Source organism: Nerophis ophidion, linkage group LG02, assembly GCF_033978795.1.
Source record: "Nerophis ophidion isolate RoL-2023_Sa linkage group LG02, RoL_Noph_v1.0, whole genome shotgun sequence".
NCBI classification, from domain to species: Eukaryota; Metazoa; Chordata; class Actinopteri; order Syngnathiformes; family Syngnathidae; genus Nerophis; species Nerophis ophidion.
In genome coordinates this window covers 61627403-61638606 of record NC_084612.1, presented here as the reverse complement: position 1 = coordinate 61638606, position 11204 = coordinate 61627403, and the positions used below count along the sequence as shown (strand labels likewise).

At 40.3% G+C, this 11204-nt stretch overlaps 1 long non-coding RNA gene across 1 annotated transcript in view; it reads right to left on the bottom strand.

Moving 5' to 3' along the window:
• Nucleotides 1-582: 582 nt before the first annotated feature.
• Nucleotides 583-11204, bottom strand: part of LOC133543449 (uncharacterized) — a 70030-nt gene continuing 59408 nt past the window's right edge. The window contains exon 7 of the long non-coding RNA XR_009804381.1: nucleotides 583-1466. This is a non-coding gene — a long non-coding RNA (uncharacterized LOC133543449). The remainder of the gene's footprint in view (nucleotides 1467-11204) is intronic.

The following is an 11204-nucleotide window of genomic DNA, read 5'->3' as shown; positions in this document are numbered from 1 at the left end:
TTAATAGACTGCAAAGACAAGATAGTGTTTTTTTAATTCGTATTATGTTTATAAACTCAGGAAATATGTCCCTGGACACATGAGGACTTTGAATATGACCAAAGTATGATCCCGTAACGACTTGGTATCGAATTGATACCTAAAATTGTGGTATCATCCAAAACTAATGTAAAGTATCAAACAACAGAAGAATAAATGATTATTACATTTTAACAGAAGTGTAGACAGAACATGTTAAAAGAGAAAGTAAGCAGATATTAACAGTAAATGAACAAGTAGATTGAAAAAATATTTTTACAGCTTGTCCTTTATAATTTTGACAAAATAATAGGATGAGAAATGATATCATGTGTTGTCAGCAGACAAATTAGGAGCCTTTGTTTGTTTACTTACTAATAAAAGACAAGTTGTCTTGTATGTTCACTATTTTATTAAAGGACTTAACTGCAATAAGAAACATATGTTTAATGTTATTACGACTGCGTGGCTTATTGTTGCCGGATTTGTTCCTCCGAGGATGCGTCGACATGAACACAGCAAAGGTAAGATATAATGAATTTCTTTAAGTAACAAAAACAGGCTAAGAACAAAAATACTGGAGCTAAGCAGAAAAGGCAAACAAAGGGAGCTAGCGTGGGAGCTAGAAAAATGAACAGAAAAACTAACAACTTGACACGAAGGTACACAACAGGGAAAACAAATCACTAGCGTGAGAGCTAGAATAAAAACAAAGGCGTGGCATGAAAGCTAACGAGAAAATACATACGAGTCGTCACTGTTGCATGAAAGCAACCTAGGATCCCAGAAAGACTGAACAGAAAAGGCTGGCTTAGTGAGGATGGTGATTAACAGAACAGGTGTGCGTCTTGAAACCACGGCAGGTGAAAATAATACGTAGCTATGGAAACAGACTAAAAACAGGAACTAAGGAGTCAAACTACCAAAATGTGATACAGAAAAGAATCAAAACTACAACATAGAACGATCCGAGCAGCGGATCGCAACAAATGTACTTTTGGGATTTATTGTTAAAATAAAGACAATAATGCAATTTTTTTTGTTGTCCCCAAAAGTATGGAAATACATTACTGGTACCAAAATATTGGTGTCCGGACAACACTAATCCTCACATTGTCATGACTTTTTTTTAATTCCGTGTGACCGTAATATTCCTAACCATGCAATCTGGATCAGATCCGGATTCCAGTTGATGGGGTATTATTGGATCGTGACCTTGGATTCACGTGTTGGCTGGAACGGGTCAACTTTGTCCGTTCAAGTGTGGATTCTCTCCAAAAAAGCTGAAAAGTGTGTGCATTGTTCACGTCTGAACTCGCGGTCAACTCCGGAAGGTTTGCCTCGTGTACTTCTCTGCAGAGGCCATGTGATGTAAGGCAGTGAGGAGGAGGGGCGGGGCCTTGGTGGCGAGCAAGGAGATTGATGCACGGAAGCGAGCGCACGCAATTCTGCACACACACACACACACACACACACACAAACACACACACACACACACACACACACACGAATAATAGAAAGGAGCATGTGGACCATGTCATGTGACACGAGGGGTAGGAGAAGGCAGGAAGTAGCTGCAGTGAGTGAAAGCCAGTGGTGTGTGAAGATGACATGTGACTCCATTAATGAATGAGTGTATGTGTGTGTGTGCGTGTGTGTGTGTGTGTGTGTGTGTGCGCGTGTATATGTGTGTGTGTGTGTGTGCGTGCGTGCGAGTGCGGTGCTATAGTGGAATTAATACTCTCTCTCACGGATCACTCTGTAATACATTATGTATGTGTGTGTGTGTGTTAGTGTGTGTGTGTGTGTGTGTGTGTGTGTGTGTGTGTGTTGGCTAATCCCTCCCATTCAAGTCTACATATAGCATTCAGCTAAAAGCCACTGAGAGGAGAAGTGGAGTGAAATAGCCTCCGAAGGCAGACAAGCCGAGCACTGTATTGTCTACATTTGTTTTATCAATAGATACACCCTATTTTTCGGACTATAGGACGCATTTAAAATCTTTTTATTTCCTCAAACATCGAACGTGCGCCTTATAACCCGCTGCGCTTAATGTACGGCGTAATTCTGGTTGCGCTTACTGACCTCGAACCAATTGTATTTGGTACAGGGCATACTTGCCAACCCTCCCGGATTTCCCGAAATTCTCTCGAAATTCAGGCGGAGCTGGAGGCCACGCCCCCTCCAGCTCCATGCGGACCTGACTCAGCAATGCTGTGACCCTCTTAAACAGGACAATACTGCCATCTACTGTACATAGAATAGAATGGAATGTACTTTATTGATCCCTGGGGGAAATTCAGCACCACAGTTTGCTCACAATAAACAATGATAATAATAAATGATATAATATATATGAATAATATAAATATATTCTACATTTAAGTGCAGTCAAGCAACATATGCATTAGAGAGTCTTTTCTGAAGCCCACAGTAAAGAGACGTAACTTCATCACGTCGCCTGGCTACTGACTCCAACTCAATATATTACACCGTCGACGAGCAAAATGAAGAAATACGCTTGCAAGTTCCAAAATGAATGGAAACAAGAATTTCAGTTTATCCAGGAGAGTTCGAAGGGGAAGGGTTATGTTGCCTGTAAATTTTGTAGAACAGACTTCTCCATTGAACACGGTGGCCGAACGGATATACTCAGTCATGAACGTTAAGCGAAGCACAAAGCGTCCGCAGCGAAGCATCGTTCACAAGCCGGTATTATGGGCCACCCTGTAAAATGGAGACCGATGGTGTAACTTATGCTGAGACAAAGATGGCTATCCTGATAGCTGGAAGCAACATCCCGTTCTCATTTGCGTATGTCTACAACAAATCCCTGAAGTATATGTTCCCGGATTCGGAGATCGCTCGCCAATACACAAATGGCAGAACAGAGGTTACTTAAACAGTGCAAGGAAAGTGTTTTTTTTTTTTTTTAGTAACCAGCAAGCACAGTACAGTTAGTAGAACAACGTGTTTTTATTACTGTGTATTTGATAGGTACCGTCGGAAATTCGACTATTTCTTTTATTTATATATAAATGATGAATGGGTTGTACTTGTATAGCGCTTTTCTACCTTCAAGGTACTCAAAGCGCTTTGACACTACTTCCACATTCACCCATTCACACACACATTCCCACACTGATGGAGGGAGCTGCCATGCAACGCGCTAACCAGCACCCATCAGGAGCAAGGGTGAAGTGTCTTGCTCAGGACACAACGGACGTGACGAGGTTGGTACTAGGTGGGAATTGAACCAGGGACCCTTGGGTTGCGCACGGCCACTCTGTCACTGCGCCACGCTGTCCCCATATATATATATATAATAAAATAAATACATACAGCTAGAATTCACTGAAAGTCGAGTATTTCATACATATATATATATATATATTTATATATATAAATATGGAATACATAAAAATACTCGAGTTGGTGAATTATACTCCTCCCCTCTTAACCACGCCCCCCGCCCCAACCACGCCTCCGCCCCACCCCCGACCACACACCCCACCCCTCTACCTCCCGAAATCGGAGGTCTCAAGGTTGGCAAGTATGGTACATGGTGTAATGATAAGTGTGACCAGCAGACGGCAGTCACACATAAGAGATATGTGTAGACTGCAATATGACTCCAGTAAACAACACCAAATATTTATATGTTCCATTGAAAATATAGAACATTACACACGGCGCTCAAAAATGTGACTTTGGTAAGCTATGAAGCCGCACCGCTTGATGGATTGTCGGCGCATTAAACACACGAGTATTATGGTGTGTGCATAAGGACCGCAAAATGGCACCTCCTAGCAGACATATTACGCAGACAAACTATTTATAGCGGCGCCGCTATAAATAGTTTGTCTTCGTTAGCACTTATAATAGCAATATCACTGATACTTGGTTAATATTCAAGTCATGAAATGTAAATGGAGTATTTTTGGCGCTTTTTGAATGGTTAGTTATCAAATTGTATGGGTGGAATAGTGGAGCTCCCACTGGCTGTTTAATATTTTGAATGCAAGAAGAAAAAAATATTTTCGTCATCTGGTCTTTCATAATGATCCTGGACGATAGGCAAAATGCCCAAAAAGTGTAGTTCTCCTTTTCATATTGTGCTGTCAATAGCACTTACTATACAAAACCCAAAACCAGTGAAGCTCGACATCCATTGCTTTCCTCCTCTCCAAGGTTCTCATAGTCATCATTGTCACCGACGTCCAACTGGGTGTGAGTTTTCCTTGCCCTTATGTGGGCCTACCGAGGATGTCGTAGTGGTTTGTGCAGCCCTTTGAGACACTAGTGATTTAGGGCTATATAAGTAAACATTGATTGATTGATTGATGAAGTTGGCACATTGTGTAATTCGTAAATAAAAACAGAATACAATGATTTGCAAATCGTTTTCAACTTATACTCAATTGAATAAACTGCAAAGACAAGATATTTAATGTTCCAACTGAAAAACTTGTTTTTTTTCTTCCAAATAATCCTTAACGTAGAATATAATGGCAGCAACACATTGCAAAAAAGTTGTCACAGGGGCATTTTTACCACTGTGTTACATGGTATTTCCTTTAAACAACACTAACTAAACGTTTGGGAACTTAGGAGACCAACTTTTGAAGCTTTTCAGGTGGAATTTTTTTCCCATTCTTGCTTGATGTACAGCTTAATTTGTTCAACAGTCCGAGGTCTCCGTTGTGGTATATCAGGCTTCATAATGCGCCACACATTTTCAACGGGAGACAGGTCTGGACTACAGGCAGGCCAGTCTAGTACCCCCACTCTTTTACTATGAAACCACGCAGTTGTAACACGTGGCTTGGCATTGTCTTGCTGAAATAAGCAGGGGCGTCCATGATAACGTTGCTTGGATGGCAACATACGTTGCTCCAAAACCTGTATGTACTTTTCAGCATTAATGGTGCCTTCACAGATGTGTAAGTTACCCATGCCTTGGGCACTAATACACCCCCATACCATCACAGATGCTGGATTTTCAACTTTGCGCCGAGAAAAATCCGGATGGTTCTTTTCCTCTTTAGTCCGGAGGACACGACATTCAGTTTCCAAAAACAATTTGAAATGTGGACTCGTCAGACCACAGAACACTTTGCCACTTTGCATCAGTCCATCTTAGATGAGTTCAGGCCCAGCAAAGCCGGCGGCGTTTCTGGGTGTTGTTGATAAATGGCTTTCGCTTTGCATAGTAAGAGTTTTAACTCGCACTTAAAGATGTAGCGACGGACTGTAGTTACTGACAGTGGTTATATATATATATATATATATATATAAAAAGGGTATTTCTGTCTGTCGTTCCGCCGTACATTTTCTTTCCTTTTACGGAAAGTTTTTTGTAGAGAATAAATGATGGAAAAAAACACTTAATTGAACGGTTTAAAAAAGGAGAAAACACGAAAAAAATGAAAATTACATTTTGAAACATAGTTTATCCTCAATTTTGACTCTCTAAAATTCAAAATTCAACCCAAAAAAATGAAGAGAAAAACTAGCTAATTCGAATCTTGTTTAAAAAGAGAATTCATGGAACCGCATTAGTAATTTTTCCTGATTAAGATTAATTTTAGAATTTTGATGACATGTTTAAAATAGGTTAAAATCCAATCTGCACTTTGTTAGAATATATAACAAATTGGACCAAGCTATATTTCTAACACAGACAAATCATTATTTCTTCTAGATTTTCCAGAACAAAATTTTTAAAGACTTTGAAAAACATTTAAAATTAGATTCTACAGAGTTTCTAGATTTGCCAGAATAATTTTTTGGAATTTTAATCATAATAAGTTTGAAGAAATATTTCACAAATATTGTTAGTCGAAAAAACAGAAGCTAAAATGAAGAATTAAATTAAAATGTATTTATTATTCTTAAAAAAATAAAAAATACTTGAACATTGATTTAAATTGTCAGGGAAAGAAGAAGAAGGAATTTCAAAGTCAAAAGTGTTTAAAAATCCTAAAATCATTTTTAAGGTTGTATTTTTTCTCTAAAATTGTCCGTCTGAAAGTTATAAGAAGCAAAGTAAAAAAAATAAATGAATTTATTCCAACAAGTGAAGACTAAGTCTTTCAAATATTTTCTTGGATTTTCAAATTCTATTTGAGTTTTGTCCCTCTTAGAATGAAAAATGTCGAGCAAAGCGAGACCAGCTTGCTAATTAATAAATAAAATGTAAAAAAATAGAGGCAGCTCACTGGTAAGTGCTGCTATTTGAGTTATTTTTAGAACAGGCCAGTGGGCTACTCATCTGGTCCTTACGGGCTACCTGGGCCCCGCGTTGGTGACCCCTGCTTTAAGACATGGTTTTACAAAACAGATTATTGACTTTCTGTAAATACAAAGGCTAACTTCAAGTAAAAACACAGACTTTTTGTTTTTGCTGGTTTTTTTTGCACACTTGTACTTTGTTAAAAGTGATGAGGTGCGTAATGCTTGTTGAAAGTGAAACTCAATCTGTTATTTTTGAGCAATTCGCTGCCTCGTGTGCATTCGGATCCCGCGAGAGAGGGAAAAAGAGAACGAGGAGTCTGCCAAAGCTTCTACAAACCATCGATTCTCTGCTGCACTTTAAATGTAACCCGACTCTCCGCAGCCTCCGCCGAACGCCGCCTCCGTGGCTCTAACTGAAAATGATCGATCCGTGTGATGACGACGTGTTTTCATGCCTCTCTGGATGGGACTTTTATTGTTTTAGCGGCAGCATCTGGTTGCTGATGATGGACCTTATGAGGTGGACGTACGGGGGAGCGGGAGAAAACAAAAGAGAGAGAGAAAAGGCCCGATCGATAGGCGAAAGCATGACATCATCGTGGCGGGGGCCGTCTGCCAGGAACTACGAGCAGACCCCGATCATCAGTCATTGACCGTTTCCGCTCATTTGGTCCAGGGTGAAGTTGCAGGCGGAGGCGGGGCTAGAGTAATAAACAACGGCACAAAATAAGCACAGCAAGTATCAACGCCAGGCGGCGGCCGATCAGTGAGAAGATGGATTTTCACGACCGTAGCAAATCTTACAAGAGCTTAGTAAATCTCACATCTCAGTCCTGGCTGTTCAGTACAAAATGTACCAAGTGGAAAAGACAAAGAACACAATGCCTAGTTTTTGTCACGTGTGATCATATTGATGAATGCTAGAGATGTCCGATAATGGCTTTTTTGCCGATATCCGATATTGTCCAACTCTTAATTACCAATTCCGATATCAACCGATACATAGTCGTTGAATCAACACATTATTATGCCTACTTGTGTTGTGATGTCCCGCTGGATGCATTAAACAATGTAAAAAGGTTTTCCAAAATAAATCAACTCAAGTTATGGAAAAAAAATGCCAACATGGCACTGCCATATTTATTATTGAAGTCACAAAGTGCATTATTTTTTTTCAACATGCCTCACAACAGGCCCTGCGATGAAGTGGCGACTTGTCCAGGGTGTATCCTGCCTTCCGCCCGATTGTAGCTGAGATAGGCACCAGTGTCCCCTGCCACCCCAAAGGGAATAAGCGGTAGAAATGGATGGATGGGATGTGCCTCAAAACAGCAGCTTGGAATTTGGGACATGCTCTCCTTGTTGAGAGCATGAGGAGGTTGAGGTGGGTGGGGTTGGCCGGGCGGGGTTGAGGTGTGGGGGGGATTTGGGGTGTGGGGGGGGTTAATGCTGCAAGGGTTTCTGCTGTGTTTATGCTGTGTTACTGTGTGGATTTTCTGCCGAAATGTTGGTGTGGTTTCACAGTGTGGCGCGTATTTGTAACAGTGTTAAAGTTGTTTATACGGCCACCTTCAGTGTGACCTGTGTGGCTGTTGACCAAGTATGCGTGGCATTCACTTCTGTGTGTCTGTAAAAGCCGCATATATTATGTGACTGGGCCGACACGCAGTTGGCATGGAGGAAAAGCGGACGTGACGACACGTTGTAAGGGATGTCCGGGTGGAAATTGGGAGAAATTCGGGAGAATGGTTGCCCCGGGAGATTTTCGGGAGGGGCACTGAAATTCGTGAGTCTCCTGGAAAAATCGGGAGGATTGGGAAGTACTGTATGACCTTAGGGCACACCGGATTATAAGGTGAACTGCTGATGAGAGGGTCTAGTCAGGTTTATTTTCATACAAGAGCTGGAAAATTGATGGATGGATGGAAGGTGCATCATATTATAAGGCACCTTAAAGGGGTCCATCCATCCATCTATTTTCTACCGCTTATTCCCTTTAAATGTAAAACACTTCATTGTGGTCTACATAACATGTAATGGTGGTTCTTGGGTCAAAATGTTGCATAGATGATGTTTTACAGATCATCTTCAAGTCGCTTCCGGATGCGCAGATTAGTGGGCGGTCTTATTTACGTGATTCACCTTTGGTCGCGTTTTCTTCCCGTCATCTTTGTTGTAGCGGTGTAGCGTGCAAGGACAGGAGTGAAAGAAGTGTCAAAAGATGGAGCTAACTGTTTTAATTACATTCCGACTTTACTTCAATCAACAACGGAACAGCATCTCCTCATCCGCAGCTCACTAGTGAAACAACATCGGAAATGTGTCCTGTGAAAAACAGTCCGACCGGAACCCTCTAGTACATTAACTAAAGTTCCTTGGGTGTGTGAATAATGTAAACTCACTACATTTTGAGCACTTAGATAGTTAGTCTACTGACAGATAGAAGTAAGAACTTTACGCTACTTTATATTAGAAATGGTAACAGCTGAAGATGAATGCCACATAACCTACTTCTGAGATGAATTTAGGAAAAAAGTCCGACTTGAATTCTCTAATAACTAAAGTTCTGTGTGTAAGTAATGTAAACCCTCTAGACTGGTAGTTTTAGCGCTTCTATAGCGAGATATAAATTACAACTATAATTGTTGAAGTAACAGGCTAAATATTTTGAAGTAGGAACAGTTTGAATCAGATGGAAAATGTGGGGGTTGTGGAACTTTGAAGAATGTTCAATTGATTTCAATGGGAGTTACAGAAAAAAATGGGAATTTCGGGAAGAGCAGGATTCTTTTTTTTTTTAAATGGTAAACAACTTGAATGTTTTGAATGAGTCGAAATGGTTGGTGTTAGAATTTTTCAAATAAGTCAAGAAACGAAGTAGTAACATTTTTAATTGAGAAATGCTATTAAGGAATTCCTGGAATTTCGTGGAAACTGGGAATGTTTCCAGGTCGAAAACAATTCCGTTTTTTGTCCTGATTAAGAGGAATGTTTGGACGGTGAAACAGTTGAAATGGCTTGAAAAATGTGGAAAGAATAGTCGCCAGAAAAAAGGGTCAAATAAGGGTTTAAAAACGGGAAATCCTGGAATTTTTGGGAACTTGGAAAAATAATAGTTGAGTGGAATATGTTGAAGGTGGAATAGTTTTAATCAGTTGAAAAATGTGAAAATGGTGGATGATTGAAAAGTGGCCAATTCATTTTTAAATGGGAAAAATGTCCCGGAAAACCTGGAATTCTGTGAAAACTGGGAATTTTTGGAATTTGACAATGGAAAGCCCGCAATTCCTGAATAGGGTGAACAGTTTGAAGTCAGAACGGTCTGAATCGGGTGACAAATGTGGAAGGTAGAGCGCGCCAAAACCTGGAGAAGAAGAAGAAGACGTTGAAAGAGTTGAATAAATAAATAAATTTTGGTGTAGAAAACCATATTAATTGTGTGAATGCTTTGGAACAGGGGTGTCAAACTCAAATACAGAGTGGGCCAAAATTCAAAACTGGACAAAGCCGCGGGCCAAGGTTGAACAAATTAACCTTTTAATAGGGACTCCAACAAGTTTTGCATTGAATTTTGAACAAGCAAGGCTTATATAACTTTATAGTGACATGCAAAATCAAGTTTTAAATAATAATAACAATAATAATTAAAAAATATCAATGGTATATCAAATGAAATTTTAATAAAAATGGAATGCCTCTTTTCTATTTGCAGCCTTCTGAGGTAAAAAATATCAAAATAGACTTTTTCCACAGGCTAATAATACATTTTAAAATAAAATAATTAATAAATTCAAGCCTTGAAGTAGAAAGAGTACATGAATAAAACGTTAATTATTGCTCAGTTTGCTACACTGCTTTGCTTTAACACTGAATATGGAACAAGCAATGCTTATATAACTTAATAGTGCAAAATCAACTTTCAAATAACAAACGAAAAAACATCAATGGCATATTAAATAAAATGTATATAAAAAATTGAACGCCTCTATTCTATTTGCAGCTTTCTGAGGTAAACATCAACATTCACTTTTTCCACAGGCTAATAAATTTGAAAATAAAAAAACAATGAATAAATCAACCATCCGGGCCTTTTTACTGCTCAGTTTGCGACACATTGATCTTATCTGATGTGCCCAAGCCGGATACCTGGCATCTTTTCTCTGATGCTAGTTCATTAATGTCGGGGCTCAGGCTTTAAGCTGAGGCAACCTGAGGTGGGCGGGGTTTGGTGGTAGCGGGGGGGTGTATCTTCTAGCGTTCCGGAAGAGTTAGTGCTGCAAGAGTTTCTGGGTATTTGTTGCGTTACGGTGCAGATGTTCTCCCAAAAAGTGTTTGTCATTCTTGTTTGGAGTGGGTTCACAGTATGGCGCATATTTGTAACAGTGTTAAAGTTGTTTATACGGCCACCCTCAGTGTGACCAGTATGGCTGTTGACCAAGTATGTAGAAGCCGCATATATTATGTGACCGGGCTGGCACGCTGTTTCTATGTAGGAAAAGCGGACGTGACGACAGGTTGTAGAGGACGGTAAAAGCAGTGCGTTGAAGGCACACCCCCAATATTTTTGTCCGGGTGGAAATCGAGAGAATGGTAGCCCCCTGGACATATTCGGGAGGGGCGCTGAAATTTGGGAGTCTCCCGGGAAAATCGGGAGGGTTGGCAAGTATGAGTATTAGCGGTGAATGTGGCACCGCCGCTGTGTAATACCAGCGGGCCAGCTCAAATGTTAATTTGATATTGCCTCAATGGCTAAAATAAATTGCACGGCGGGCTACATTTGGCCCACGGGCCAGAGTTTGACACTCATGCTTTGGAGCATTCACACATTTATGTCCTTTACGCCAGAACTGTATGAGGAACGAGCCGACTGCCTACCAGTATCGTCACAGCTGCTCGGCGACACCGGAGAAAATTTGATGAAAGATTAAATACGGGAAATTTGCAGGAAA